Source organism: Triticum urartu, chromosome 4A (assembly GCF_056163025.1).
Source record: "Triticum urartu cultivar PI428250 chromosome 4A, HENAU_Tu73, whole genome shotgun sequence".
Classification (NCBI taxonomy): Eukaryota; Viridiplantae; Streptophyta; class Magnoliopsida; order Poales; family Poaceae; genus Triticum; species Triticum urartu.
In genome coordinates, this window is record NC_141876.1 from 584933939 (window position 1) to 584948528 (window position 14590).

At 44.3% G+C, this 14590-nt stretch overlaps 1 pseudogene across 1 annotated transcript; it reads left to right on the forward strand.

Moving 5' to 3' along the window:
- The first annotated feature begins 6961 nt into the window (after positions 1 to 6961).
- LOC125554325 (BTB/POZ domain-containing protein At2g46260-like) lies at positions 6962 to 11510 on the forward strand (annotated as a pseudogene). Its single transcript, XR_015602180.1, has 5 exons — positions 6962 to 7265; positions 9027 to 9145; positions 9220 to 9283; positions 9981 to 10260; positions 10383 to 11510. The product of XR_015602180.1 is annotated as a BTB/POZ domain-containing protein At2g46260-like (transcript).
- The last annotated feature ends 3080 nt before the right edge of the window (positions 11511 to 14590 follow it).

Here is a 14590-nt window from a genome sequence, read left to right on the forward strand (position 1 = left end):
TCTTTGTTTCTTTATTTATTTTATTTTTCTTTCTACTTACAACAAAATACTTATTGTTGCTATTTTTATTTTTGTTCCAGTTTTTTTGTTTTGTTTTCTGTATTATTTATTTTCTTTTGTTTTTTGCTTTATTTTTTAATTCTTTTTGCTTTTAGGTCAGCAAAATTATAAACTTTCTGTTAGTGCCACTAGTTTTAGAAAAAAATATAAACTTTCTGTTAGTGCCATTAGTTTTCAAATTTGAATAGTTAAAATTTGAACATAGATGCACCTATAGAGAAAATTCGACCTAAATTCATAGTTTTCAAATGAACTCTGAAAAAGTTGGCATAGCATACTCGTGTGTTACAAATTTGGCATGGTATCATCATAATAGTTGCGGGAGAAAGTCTTCACTTTTTCTTCGCTTGTGTCATTTGCTTATTGCGCCGTAACCATGGATAATCTTTATTGTTTATCAGGATGCTTGGGTCAGCCTTGATATTGAAGGGAGGAATTTCATGAAACTTTTCATAATCTTCAGACATGTCTGTCTTGCCGTCCACTCCCAGGATGTCCCTTTTTCCTGAAAGAACTATGTGGCGCTTTGGCTCATCGTATGATGTATTTGCTTCCTTATCTTTTTTTTTCTCGGTTTGGTAGACATGTCCTTCACATAGATAACCTGTGCTACATCATTGGCTAGGACGAACGGTTCGTCAGTGTACCCAAGATTTTTCAGATCCACTGTTGTCATTTCGTACTGTGGGTCTACCTGTACCCCGCCGCCTAATAGATTGACCCATTTGCACTTAAACAAAGGGACCTTAAAATCAGGTCCGTAGTCAAGTTCCCATATGTCCACTATGTAACCATAATATGTATCCTTTCCGCTCTCGGTTGCTGCATCAAAGCGGACACCGCTGTTTTGGTTGGTGCTCTTTTGATCTTGGGCGATCGTGTAAAATGTATTCTCATTTATCTCGTATCCTTTGTAAGTCAATACAGTCAAAGATGGTCCCCTGGACAACAAGTACAACTCATCACAAACAGTGTTGTCACCTCTGAGACGTGTTTCCAACCAACTGCTGAAAGTCCTGATGTGTTCACATGTAATCCAGTCGTCGCACTGCTCCGGGTGTTTGGAGCGCAGACTGTTCTTGTGTTCATCGACATACGGGGTCCCCAAGGTAGAGTTCTGTAGAACTGTGTAGTGTGCTTGAGACCAAGAATATCCGTCCCTTCATATTATTGAGTCTCTTCCAAGAGTGCCTTTTCCAGTCAGTCTCCCCTCATACCGCGATTTAGGGAGACCTATCTTGTTAAGGCCAGGAATGAAGTCAACACAAAACCCGATAACATCCTCTGTTTGATGGCCCATGGAGATGCTTCCTTCTGGCCTAGCGCGATTACGGACATATTTCTTTAGGACTCCCATGAACCTCTCAAAGGGGAACATATTGTGTAGAAATACGGGCCCCAGGATGACAATCTCGTCGACTAGATGAACTAGGACGTGCGTCATGATATTGAAGAAGGATGGTGGGAACACCAGCTCGAAACTGACAAGACATTGCGCCACATCACTCCTTAGCCTTGGTACGATTTCTGGATCGATCACCTTCTAAGAGATTGCATTGAGGAATGCACATAGCTTCACAATGGCTAATCGGACGTTTTCCGGTAGAAGCCCCCTCAATGCAACCGGAAGCAGTTGTGTCATAATCACGTGGCAGTCATGAGACTTTAGGTTCTGAAACTTTTTCTCTGGCATATTTATTATTAACTTTATATTCGACGAGAAGCCAGTCGTGACCTTCATACTGAGCACGCATTCAAAGAAGATTTCTTTCTCTTCTTTCATAAGAGCGTAGCTGGCAGGACCTTTATACTGCTTCGGAGGCATGCCGTCATTTTCGTGCAAACGTTGCAGGTCCTCCCGTGCCTCAGGTGTATCTTTTGTCTTCCCATACATGCCCAAGAAGCCTAGCAGGTTCACGCAAAGGTTTTTCGTCACGTGCATCACATCGATTGAGGAGCGGACCTCTAGTTCTTTCTAGTGGGGTAGGTCCCAAAATATAGATTTCTTCTTCCACATGAGTGCGTGTCCCTCAGCGTCATTCGGAACAGCTAGTCCACCGGGACCCTTTCCAAAGATTACATAGTGTAAATCATTGACGATAGCAAGCACGTGATCACCGGTGCGCATGGCGGGCTTCTTCCGGTGATCTGCCTCGCCTTTGAAATGCTTGCCTTTATTTCGACATTGATGGTTGGTCGGAAGAAATCGACGATGGCCCAGGTACACATTCTTCCTGCATTTGTCCAGGTATATACTTTCAGTGTCATCTAAACAGTGCGTGCATGCGTGGTATCCTTTGTTTGTCTATCCTGAAAGGTTACTGAGAGCGGGCCAATTGTTGATGGTCACGAACAGCAACGCCTTAAGGTTAAATTCCTCCTGTCTGTGCTCATCCCACGTACGTACACCATTTTCATTCCACAGCTGTAAAAGTTCTTCAACTAATGGCCTTAGGTACACATCAATTTCGTTGCCGGGTTGCTTAGGGCCTTAGATGAGAACTGGCATCATAATGAACTTCCGCTTCATGCACATCCAAGGAGGAAGATTATACATACATAGAGTCACGGGCCAGGTGCTGTGATTGCTGCTCTGCTCCCCGAAAGGATTAATGCCATCCGCGCTTAAAGCAAACCATACATTCCTTGGGTCCTTTGCAAACTCATCCCAGTACTTTCTCTCGATTTTTCTCCACTGCGACCCGTCAGCGGGTGCTCTCAACTTCCCATCTTTCTTTCGGTTCTCACTATGCCATCGCATCAACTTGGCATGCTCTTCGTTTTTGAACAGACGTTTCAACCGTGGTATTATAGGAGCATACCACATCACCTTCGCAGGAACCCTCTTCTTGGGGGGCTCGCCGTCAACATCACCAGGGTCATCTCGTCTGATCTTATACCGCAATGCACCGCATACCGGGCATGCGTTCAGATCCTTGTATGCACGACGGTAGACGATGCAGTCATTAGGGCATTCATGTATCTTCTCCACCTCCAATCCTAGAGGGCATACGACCTTGTTTGCTGCGTATGTACTGTCGGGCAATTCGTTATCCTTTGGAAGCTTCTTCTTCAATATTTTCAGTAGCTTCTCAAATCCTTTGTCAGCCACAGCATTCTCTGCCTTCCACTGCAGCAATTCCAGTACGGTACCGAGCTTTGTGTTGCCATCTTCGCAATTGGGGTATAACCCTTTTTTGTGATCCTCTAACATGCGATCGAACTTCAGCTTCTCCTTTTGACTAATGCATTGCGTCCTTGCATCGACAATGACCCGGCGGAGATCATCATCATCGGGCACATCGTCTGGTTCCTCTTGATCTTCAGCAGCTTCACCCGTTGCAGCATCATTGAGCACATTGTCTGATTCCTCTTGATCTTCACCAGCTCCCCCCGTTGCAGCATCACCGTATTCAGGGGGCACATAGTTGTCATCGTAGTATTCTTCTTCGCCGTCTTCCATCATAACCCCTATTTCTCCGTGCCTCGTCCAAACATTATAGTGTGGCATGAAACCCTTGTAAAGCAGGTGGGAGTGAAGGATTTTCCGGTTAGAGTAAGACCTCGTATTCCCACATTCAGTGCATGGACAACACATAAAACCATTCTGCTTGTTTGCCTCAGCCTCATCGAGAAACTCATGCACGCCCTTAATGTACTCGCGGGTGTGTCTGTCACCGTACATCCATTGCTGGTTCATCTGCGTGCATTATATATAATTAAGTGTCCAAATTAATAGAAGTTCATCATCACATTAAAACCAAAGTGCATACATAGTTCTCATCTAACAACATATAGCTCTCCAGAGCATCTAATTAATTAAACCATACATTGAAACTATGTAAAACATTTCAATGCGAAAACAAATGCGATCATAATCGCAACCAAGGTAACAATTGATCCAACGGCATAATGATACCAAGCCTCGGTATGAATGGCATATTTTCTAATCTTTCTAATCTTCAAGCGCATTGCATCCATCTTGATCTTGTGATCATCGACGACATCCGCAACATGCAACTCCAATATCATCTCCTCCTCCTCAATTTTTTTTATTTTTTCCTTCAACAAATTGTTTTCTTCTTCAACTAAATTTAACCTCTCAACAATAGGGTCGGTTGGCATTTCCGATTCACATACATCCTAGATAAATAAAATCTATGTCACGTTGGTCGGCATAATTTTCATAAACAATAAATGAACCAATAGTTATAAAGATAATATACATACCACATCCGAATCATAGACAGGACGAGGGCCGACGGGGGCGGATACCAAAACCATCGCACTATATAAGATGCAATAATAAATGTAAGAAAATGATACAAGTATTTATCTAAACATACAAGTAAGAATATTTTTTCTTTCAGAAAGAAGATAAGAACAAGAGGCTCACCACGGTGGTGTCGGTGATGAGATTGGCGCGGGTGATCGACGGCGGTGAAGACGGGGACGGGGCGTGACGGACTGCTAAATCTAGACAAATCTCGAGGGAAATGGAGCTTGGAGGTCGAGCTTCGAGAGGAGAAAGCTTATGTAGTGTGGCTCAGGCATTCCATCGAACACCTCATGTGCATAGGAGGTGAGCTAGAGCACCACAAAGCCCTCTCCCCCTCGGCCAGAAAAAACAGAGCACTGTGCTCTGCTCTTGCGCGAGGGGGTATATATAGGCACCTCATTGGTCCCGGTTGGTGACATGAGCCGGGACTAAAGGGGAGCCTTTGGTCCCGGTTCAAGTCACCAACCGGGACCAATGGTGGTGTGCCAGGAGCGAGGCCCATTGGTCCCGGTTCATCCCACCAATCGGGACCAAAAGGTCCAGATGAACCGGGACCAATGGCCCACGTGGCCCGGCCGGCCCCCTGGGCTCATGAACCGGGACCAATGCCCATATTGGTCCCGGTTCTAGACTGAACCGGGACTAATGGGCTGACCCGGCCTGGACCAAAGCCCTGTTTTCTACTAGTGTTTGGTGACTCGGAGAACATCAACTCTAAGCAACAGACCCCATAGATGTTAACTGAAGGCTTGGGCCCTAAAAGAAGCGGGCACTCAGCCGCCATATGCTTCGATTTCCGGCATAAATCACATAACTCAGCCGTGCATTCAGCCATAACGTGTCCCGGTTCACTCCAACGAAAACAGGTCAACTTTTTCTTCTTAATCGCCTACTTGGACGGTTTGTCACCACCGGACTTTTCCGTGTCAAACGCATTATTACCATGCTGAATGGGCTTCGGCACCATCACATCGGCCAAGGCCCGAACCATCAGTAGGCACCTCCTCTAGGCTCGTTGCTGAACCTATAGCAGCGGGCAGAGGACGCGAAGGAGGAGGGCGCTAGTAGCTGCCATGACCTCCGCGGAAGCGGCCTCAGAATGACCGGTTATTGGGGCCAACCGCACCCTCCGCAAAGTTTCCCGGCGGTCCTTGAAAACCTCTACCGGTAGCCCCGTGATCTGTCCAAGCATAGCCGCGCCCACCTCCGGTAGATGACGAACCTCGATGAAGGCCTTCTCCATAGGCATTAAAACCATCGTCACCCCAATGACCACGAGGAGGATTGCCGCTGTCTCCCGCAAAAGCTCCCGTACCGCGGCCACCCGCGCCATGAGCAGAACCACCCCGCCCACCGGCCATCTGCCTAGGCCAAGTGCGTTGCGGCGGAGGGGGCGCAACCTTGGGCGGCGACGGCGTCGTAGCCCTGGCAGGAGGCACCGCGGCCCGCGCGGGCATTGGCGCGGCTGAACCCGAAGCATGCGCCGGAGCAGCTCCAGCAGCCCCCGAAGCCGTCTTCGTCACAGGCACGGCCTTCGCCTGTGTCGGAGCCTTAGGCGGCATCACGTACCCGCCGACCGCCAACGCCGTGAACACGCCAGACGGGCCACGAACCTTCCTCGCGCGCCCAACAACAACAGCAGGGAACCCTTGTCTCCCGTGGCGGCGAACCCTAGAAACAGCGCTGCTGCAGCAGGGAGGAAACGCTCGTGCATGCGATGGCTCTTGTTCCGATGCATCCTCATGCATGTCGGCCTCCTCAGGCAGATCACAGGGAGCCTTGACTTGGACCTTATTCTCGGGAAAGAAGATGTGGAAGAACTCCCTTTAAGCAACTTTCCAAAGGTATCTATCATTTTGGCTAGATTCAATAAACAATCCCATCAAAGGGATTTCAGAATGATGCACAAATAGAGGAGATCAAAATGTGAGCAATAAGAAGCAGAGAATAAATACAGGAAACCTCGCAAGCTCTTGAGTGTTGTGGGTTGAGCCCAATCTGCAATTTATTGGATCTTGTTCGCATCTATAGCAACATCATTAATGTCAATAATGTGGCCCATGTATTCTAGCTCTTGTTGGACGAATGAACACTTGTTCTTCTTCAGGAGTAACTAGTGCTACTGAAGAAGTTCAAACACCCCGCGCAAGGGCATCAGGTGAGCTTCTTCCATGGGGTTGTACTAAGATATCGTCGATGAATACGAGTACATAGCGCCACAATACTGGCTTGAAGATTTGATTAAAGATGCTTTGGAAGGTTGTTGAAGCGTTGATGAGGCCGAATGACATCCCAAGGAATTTATAGATGATTTCATGTTAGAACGCCGTCTTGTACTGGTCCTCGACTGCAACACAAATCTAACAGTCTGCCTTGGGCACTTAGTTCACATATATAGGTACGTGTCCATGGTTGGTTCCCCTAAAAAAAGAGAGCAGATAGGTCAGCCTTTTGGTCAAAAAGAAAAAAAGATAAGTCAGCCGTCAGCACTCATCAAAAAAAAAAAGCGATAGGTCAGCCGATCAAAACAAATCTTAAAACAGACAGAAAAAGGTTCCAGTGAAAAAAAGGACAAACTGAAAAATGTTCGAAAAGTGGTTCGCGATCATTGAAACTGTTTACTCGTAGATCCGACCGGCGACGGCCCTCTCGCCTCCTGGAAGAACCCTCCGGGAGCTAGGGTTTCCGCCGTCCTCCCGCGCATCCTTCCTGTCGTCGCGCGCGGAGCGCATGGCCGGCGGCGAGACTGCGACGGTACCTGCGGAAGCGGAGACGGGCCTGCAGTTCTCACGCTGCGACGAGGTTCCCGATTTCGAGTTCGCCTTCAATTCGAAGGCGTTCTCGAACATCGTTCTGGAGGTAGAGGTCGTCGCCGGCGACGACGGAGGAGGAGAATCTCTCCGCGACGCCGCCAGCCAGGAGAAAGGTGCGTAGAGTCTCGTTCACCCCCTCCCCTAATTCCTTCCCCCTTATCGCCGCTGGATGGATCTAGGCGTTTGTAATTACCTGCATGTTTGATGCGATTCGTACATACAGTAGATCTGTGCGCGTGTGGGGTTATTGCGCTTGATTTGTGATGCTTGGCCTAGTTTCGTTTCTGAAAGTGGTTCAGGGCTTCAGGCTGACCCTCTATCAATGTGGTTTAATTTTAGGGTTTAGCATAAGGTGTAAACAATGTAATAGAGAGAATCCATAAGTTATGTGCTGTGGGTGACTAGTATATATGCTGTGTATATGTAAGAGTCACTCCCTTGGGACCGGTATATAGGGCGGGAGGAAACATCCCCGGTAACCAAAGGCGTGAGCACCACGGCAACACACCTCTTTAATGACACCGCAAATCTCTTGTTCGTTTATTAATGCGCTAATATGTGCGCGTGTGGATGAGAGTTAAGGCCGAGCGACAAATCTGTTCCCGGGAACGGCTTTCTGTGCCTGCGTCAGCGAACTTGAACGAGGACATGACTTGGAGGGAGGAATGGCACACGATCACTGGCCTTCTACGATTTTTTTCTTTGGCCCATAAGAGAGGGTCTCCGATATTGACAGCGGTGCATGCTCATTTAATCGAACTCAATTTTGTAGAGAAAAAGTAGTTAACCAATGAACATTAGTTTTGAACCAGAGATTGTACATTATCCACATGCCAAATCTGCCAATTATATTATGTTTCTGAATGTATCCCAGAAACGGAAGAACATATTGTTACTATATATGTTAGTGCTTGACTATGGATTTGAATTTGGAACGCGAAAATATTTCGCGACTTCATAATTCTATTTCATATGTTAGTAATATGATCCTTTATATTTGGAGAGGAGATGTGGAGGGAAGAACTACATAAAACTTTAGAACTCTGCAGTCTCCACTGCCATGTTGCCGCACTTGCCTGTTCAAGCATGTAATATGTCAATTAGGCTGCTTGACAACCTCTTATGTTTAAGTATTACAGATTCATGTTGCATAGATTGTAAGTTTTCACCTGAGGTCTTATCGTGGAAATGTATGACACAAATGACAATGAAATTTGGGCTCGACTAAATCAACATCAAAGTTATTCAGAGAAAACAACAAATGTCTTCCAGTGTCCATACATATGACAATGATGCAACAAATATCTCGTCCAACATTTTGATGTGGCAGTGCTGTTAACTTCTTCTTTTTTTCAATACTCCTTGTCCCTGCAAACGTAAAATAAGATCAATCCACTGCAATTGATACTAGCGACTGGACGGTGGAAGTGCTCAACGATGCAATTCAGAAATTTTGGAAAGAAGTTACTCGAACTGAAACCTGAAGTTCTACTACTTTGTTGTCCTTTCTGGAATCGCGGGTTCTGAAATTCTTGGTCAAGTTTCTGAAACCTTTCAAAAGGCATTGTGTAAGTTTGGCTATTGACAAATAATTATCTGATAAAGTTATATGAAATTCTTGTTGGGTCATTAGGATAACATCTATGATCACTTTGCTCAGTGAACTACAGGCATGTTTGCTGGCTGCAGTAAATGGCCGTTCAATCTCTGTGATAATTTTAACCATTTTATCATACATCTGAAGATTGACTAAACGAATCTGCACCATTGAACAGAATGTTCCAAGCATTTTAACAGAAAAAATCTATCTAATGGTCGCTCTGTACATTTTTTTCCTAGTTGTCTTGTTTCTCATTGATCTTGTTTTTTTGCAGCTGATGAAGGACAGAGTATTGACTCTTCCTCAACCATGGCAGCCAAAGCAATTTCAGCAGTAAAGGCCCTTTATATAAACTCGGCGATTCTTGCCGCAAGAAGTCCTTTCTTTCAAAAGGTAATTTTCATAGCCATGTGAAATGTATTTGTTATGTAGTCAGTTCATGTTTCTAATAAGCTTCAGTTTCTTAGCTTTTCACAAATGGGATGAAAGAATCTGATGAGTCACATCCAAGAATTAGGATTGCTGATTCAGGTAATATTATAGCTTAACTGTAACATTCTTCCTCTTACTTTTTATTCTAATTCTCTATTGTGGTTGTGTTACTGTTTATATTTTGTATATAAAACATTGATTATTTGTGGTAAATAAATATTATGTTTTGTACGGTTTCTACCACCACTTGTAGGACTAGTTACGCAGAATTTTTTTTTGAAAGAAAGTTACGCAGACTTCACACACACGTTTCTAAGTGCATGTTCGCACTTTCTTAAAATTACAGAAGAACTTTCCTTATTGAGGTTAATAATTAATTGTATGGTAACTAATTTCATTTGATAATTCAAACTCGTAGTGTGGATTGCGAAGCAATGGCAGTAGGTAACCAGTACTATAGGGCTATCATATAGAGTATCCACCAGTGTGTGTCGTCTCTGTAGTCAGTGATGTGGGCAATTCGTGGATTAATTAACTCTCTCAATTATCTTTGTAATTAATATGAAATTATGAGGTGCTTTGCAAGGTGAAACTTAATTTATGAGCCATTGGATCTGATTGTATCGAATGGTTGATATCGTTTGGATTCCGCCAACTCATACGTTTTCTATTATAGTATAGATATAACTTTTCCATGATCGGAAAAGGTTAATCCAAGGTGGAGCTTTTCTTACTTCTTTTTTGCACCGTTCTCTTAATCCTTGTGCCTTTACTGTTTTCCTTCTACTTGGAACAGAAGAAAATTCCCTTATGGAGCTTATAAGATTCATGTACAGTGGAAAGCTGACAACAATTGAGCCCACTCTTCTGCTCGACATCTTAATGGCTGCTGACAAATTTGAGGTTCCTGCTTGCATGAGGTACTGCACTCAGTTACTCATATGCCGGCCTATGACCACAGAATGTGCACTGCTATACCTAGGCCATCCATGCTCCATTTTAATGGCTGCTGAAGTTCAGAGTTTAGTACGTGCAGCGAAGGGATTCCTTGCCAATAAATACAAGGATTTTGATAAGTAAGTGACCACTATTTGATGGAGCAATGATTTTTTCTTTTTGTTTCGGAGAAAATGTTGACATTGATGTCACTAATTATATTGTTTATATGTCACTCATAGCATTATTTATCTCATTTCAGGTTCCAAGATGAACTGATGAACATCTCTCTTGTTGGAATCGAAGCCATCTTTTCGAGCAGTGACCTACACGTATTATGTGAAGATGTGGTTTATTACTTCTTGCTCAAGTGGGCCCGTGTGCGATACTATTATTCGGAGGAGGAAAGACGCAAGGTCTTGAGTTATCGCTTACTTCCACTGGTACGCTTCAGTAATATGAGCTGTGATGCACTGCAGAAGGTCCTAAGATGTGAAGATGTTGATATAGACCATGAGTACTTAACTAAGCATATTGCTGAGGTACTTCTACACAAAGCATACCCAAACCAGATGGAAGGTGCTCTTGCAGCAAACGGGACAACATGTTGGCAATTTGCTGAGCGAGCTTACGACTTCAAACTTGTGAGAGTGATTGCTTTTAATCAACCCTGCCCACAGGTTAGAGTTTACATGGATCTATAGCGTGATGAGTGTTCCCGACTCTTCCCATCAGGAGGTATATGCTCGCAAATGTTCCATCTCGCAGGGCACAAATTCTATCTCTTGGCAAACTGTAAAATGGTTGAGCAGGCAACATCGTACAGCTTTGCCCTATCATTACATATTTTTGATGAGCCGGCAGGCTCAATATGTTTAGATATTGAGTTTGCTGCAAGGACAAAGCCGTTAGGAAAATTTGTGAGCAAGTACGGATATAAGAACACCATGACTGGTGATCGGTCGCAGGGATGCGGTGATCTTTTCGGAATGCCATGGTCGACGTTCATTGCTGATGACAGCCTCTTCATTGATGGTGTGCTATATCTGAGAGCCGACTTGACTCTGGTGGTGCAGCCTGAATTACAGACCTGATCTGATATCTCACTCAGCAGAGTTAATTGCGTCCTGTCTTATGTGCAGTATCAGACGCTTCAGTCGTGGATTTCAGTTTCATCCCTGAAGGGCAATGAACAGAGTAGCTGATGTACGTGGGCCAGCTGCTACTGCATTTACTTAGTAATATATGTGCGTGTTTATGTGTTGCCTTTGTATGTCGTTGTTGCATGTTGTATCGTATAGTTTATGTGGAGAAGCTTTCTCTGTGTTGGTCGTTGTCTTGTAAGTGGTCTGTTGGATCCATGATACAGTTCTAAGTGTCACAAAGTTCAATGGGATTTCAGTTATAATTTTGGATATTGTTGCTTGGCTGGGCATATGGGCAGTGTGGGCTTTTGGGTCCACGCTTGGTGCGGTCTTGTATAGCTATTTTTTGCTTCTGCTGGAATGTTTGGTGCCTGAATGTGAATGATGCAAGTAGATTGCACTTGTTCAGCTGAAAGCATTGGAGCGCGATGAGCTTCCTGGCCATTCGCTGTGGAAGCGAGGTCGATGTCCAGTGCTAGACGTCGCGCTATAGCTGACTGCAAAAAACTTGAGAGTTGATAACTGGCTTCATCTGGCTTATTATCCCCCAGTTCCTTAATATATAGTTGGTTTTCTAAAAATCAAGTTTCTTAAGCTTTGACAGGATTTATAGAGAAACCCATTCTAAAAAAATAGAAACGTTTTAAAAACTAGAATACTGAATTTATACCGTATAAAATTATATTTCGTCATGAATCTAATGATAATGATTTGGCATTCTAGAAATTGATAATTTTTCTATGAAGTTAGTGAAAGTATACAAATTTTGACTATAGAAAATCTAATGTGCACTATACTTTGATTCTTTGGAACGAAGTGAGTAGAGTTTCCTTACAACAGTGTCCATATATACTACTCTACGTCCATCCACTAGAAATGAATGAAACCGAAGCACCAAGACTCGTCTACTCCCTCCGTTCCTAAACATAAGTCTTTTTAGAGATTTCAATAAGGACTACATACAGATGTATATAGACATATTTTCATAGTTTAAAAAACCGAACCAATTATCGAACCGGCAAAGCTGTCGGTTCTAGTTTATCGGTCAGACCGGTTCGATTGTCGGTTTAATAAGCAATGAATAATATATACTTCATCAATAAATACACCAATCAATAGATAAAATAATGTGTAATCACACATAGAATAACTAGTAACTACTACTCCCTCCGTAAGGAAATATAAGAGCGTTTGGATCACTACTTTAGTGATCTAAACGCTCTTATATTTCTTTACCGAGGGAGTGCATGTTAACATCTAATTCATGTACGTGATAAAAAATGTGTAGTTGTTGACGCATGGAGCCGGAGCAGCAGGGAGAGGCTGCGACAAACCGTGACGATGTTGCTATGAGCCACTGCTGTGAGGCCGTCAGAGTTGCTACAATGGTGGCGTTGTTGTGAGCTCCGTTGCGAGGTTGCCGAAGTTTGCTACTATGGGTGGTATTGTTGTGAGCCACTGTTGCGAGGTCGCCGGAGACTCTATGATAAACGGTATTGTTGCGAGCAACTGCTACAAGGTCGCTGGAGTTGCTACTGGAGTCACGTGTGTTGGTCGACGGCTTTTTGCTGGGAGCGGTGCTGCATTGGTGTTGGGCGGACCATGGTGCAGGCAAGAGGTGCTGCAACGAGGACAACGAGATGGGAAGAAAGAGGCCGGCAAAGACAAGATCAGACGGCCATGCGTTGAGCATCTAACAGTTATCAACGCGGGTGTTATTTGGCCAACAATAACTGGATGGCGCCTAGGTCACGAGGGAAAGAGTGCTATGTTAGGCCGGGCCTTCGCTAGAGCAACAACTTTTTCTGTTCTTTTTCCTAATTTTGGGTTATTAGGGTTGTTCGGGTATCGGGACTATAAACCTGAATTCTCCTAATAAATTTCAGGTTACTAGAGTTTCTATCAGAAAATATTTCTCGGTTTTCAGGTTCGAGCTTCGGATATTGACCTCCGAGTACCGGGTTCTATGCTAGGGTGAAGTGACACCATGGCACTATAAAACCTAATAAAAACGTTTCATGCAAGCCAGAAGAAGGACACTTGGACACTTCGAAGTTCCCCACTCTCAGTCGTCTCAATGGCTACCGACCAAAGGGAGGGCTGAACTCATCGGCGGAACCCTTGCTTTTGGAATCCTGACTGTAGTTGTCACGATATTACAAGTTGTGAGTCTTTGTTATTCTCATCCTTTTATCCCTGACTTTTACTTTGTTTCCTCATGGAAAAAAGAAAAATCTTCTTTTGGGAGCATTTTCATCCCTCCTCCCCGTGAAACCCTACGGGATTCAGTGGCAGCGGCGATCTACCTCCTCCCCGGTGAGATCACGCCCCCTCCCTCCATCCGTCGATCCGGCGAAGGAAGGCGGAAGTGATCCCTGCTGTTTCAGACCTGTGGTAGTAGGTTGAGGTTTTGGTTCCTGATCGTCGGTGGCAAGACGATGGCACGGATGTCAGCATAGGATAACTCCTCCTCGCCGTGTCCTCATTCTGATGGTACTTCTTGTCATCGTTGGGAGGCATGTGAAGGGTGGTGTGTCCCCAGATCTGATTGTCCGGGTTGTGATTTTTCTTCTGCAGGTTTGTCTCAGTGCGCAGTCATGTGGAGCGGATGGTACAGTTGTGCGTCTTGCTCCTTAGGCTCCAGTTTCGACGGATGAAGGTTTGCCGGCTTCAGCTACGTCGAGGAGCATGTGAGAGTTGTGTTCTCCAACTCCGCCCGACTGAACTTGGAGTGTTATACATGCCCTCTCTCACATTTTTCTCCGAGACAATTATTTTCTACATGCATCACGGTTGTCAACATCTTCTAACCTATATCGACAACTTCCGTTCACAACCTTTACAAACTCCTAGGTCTCAACAAGTTTGCTCCAATGAGATGGTTGAAGGAAATATGCCCTAGAGGCAATAATAAAGTTGTTATTTATATTTCCTTATATCATGATAAATGTTTATTATTCATGCTAGAATTGTATTAAACGGAAACTTAGTACATGTGTGAATACATAGACAAACAGAGTGTCACTAGTTTGCCTTTACTTGACTAGCTCGTTGAATCAATGATGGTTATGTTTCCTAACCATAGACATGAGTTGTCATTTGATTAACGAGATCACATCATTAGAGAATGATGTGATTGACTTGACCCATCCGTTAGCTTAGCATGATGATCATTTAGTTTGTTGATATTGCTTTCTCCATAACTTATACATGTTCCTATGACTATGAGATCATGCAACTCCCGAATACCGGAGGAACACTTTGTGTGCTACCAAACGTCACAATGTAACTGGGTGATTATAAAGGTCCTCTACAGGTGTCTCCG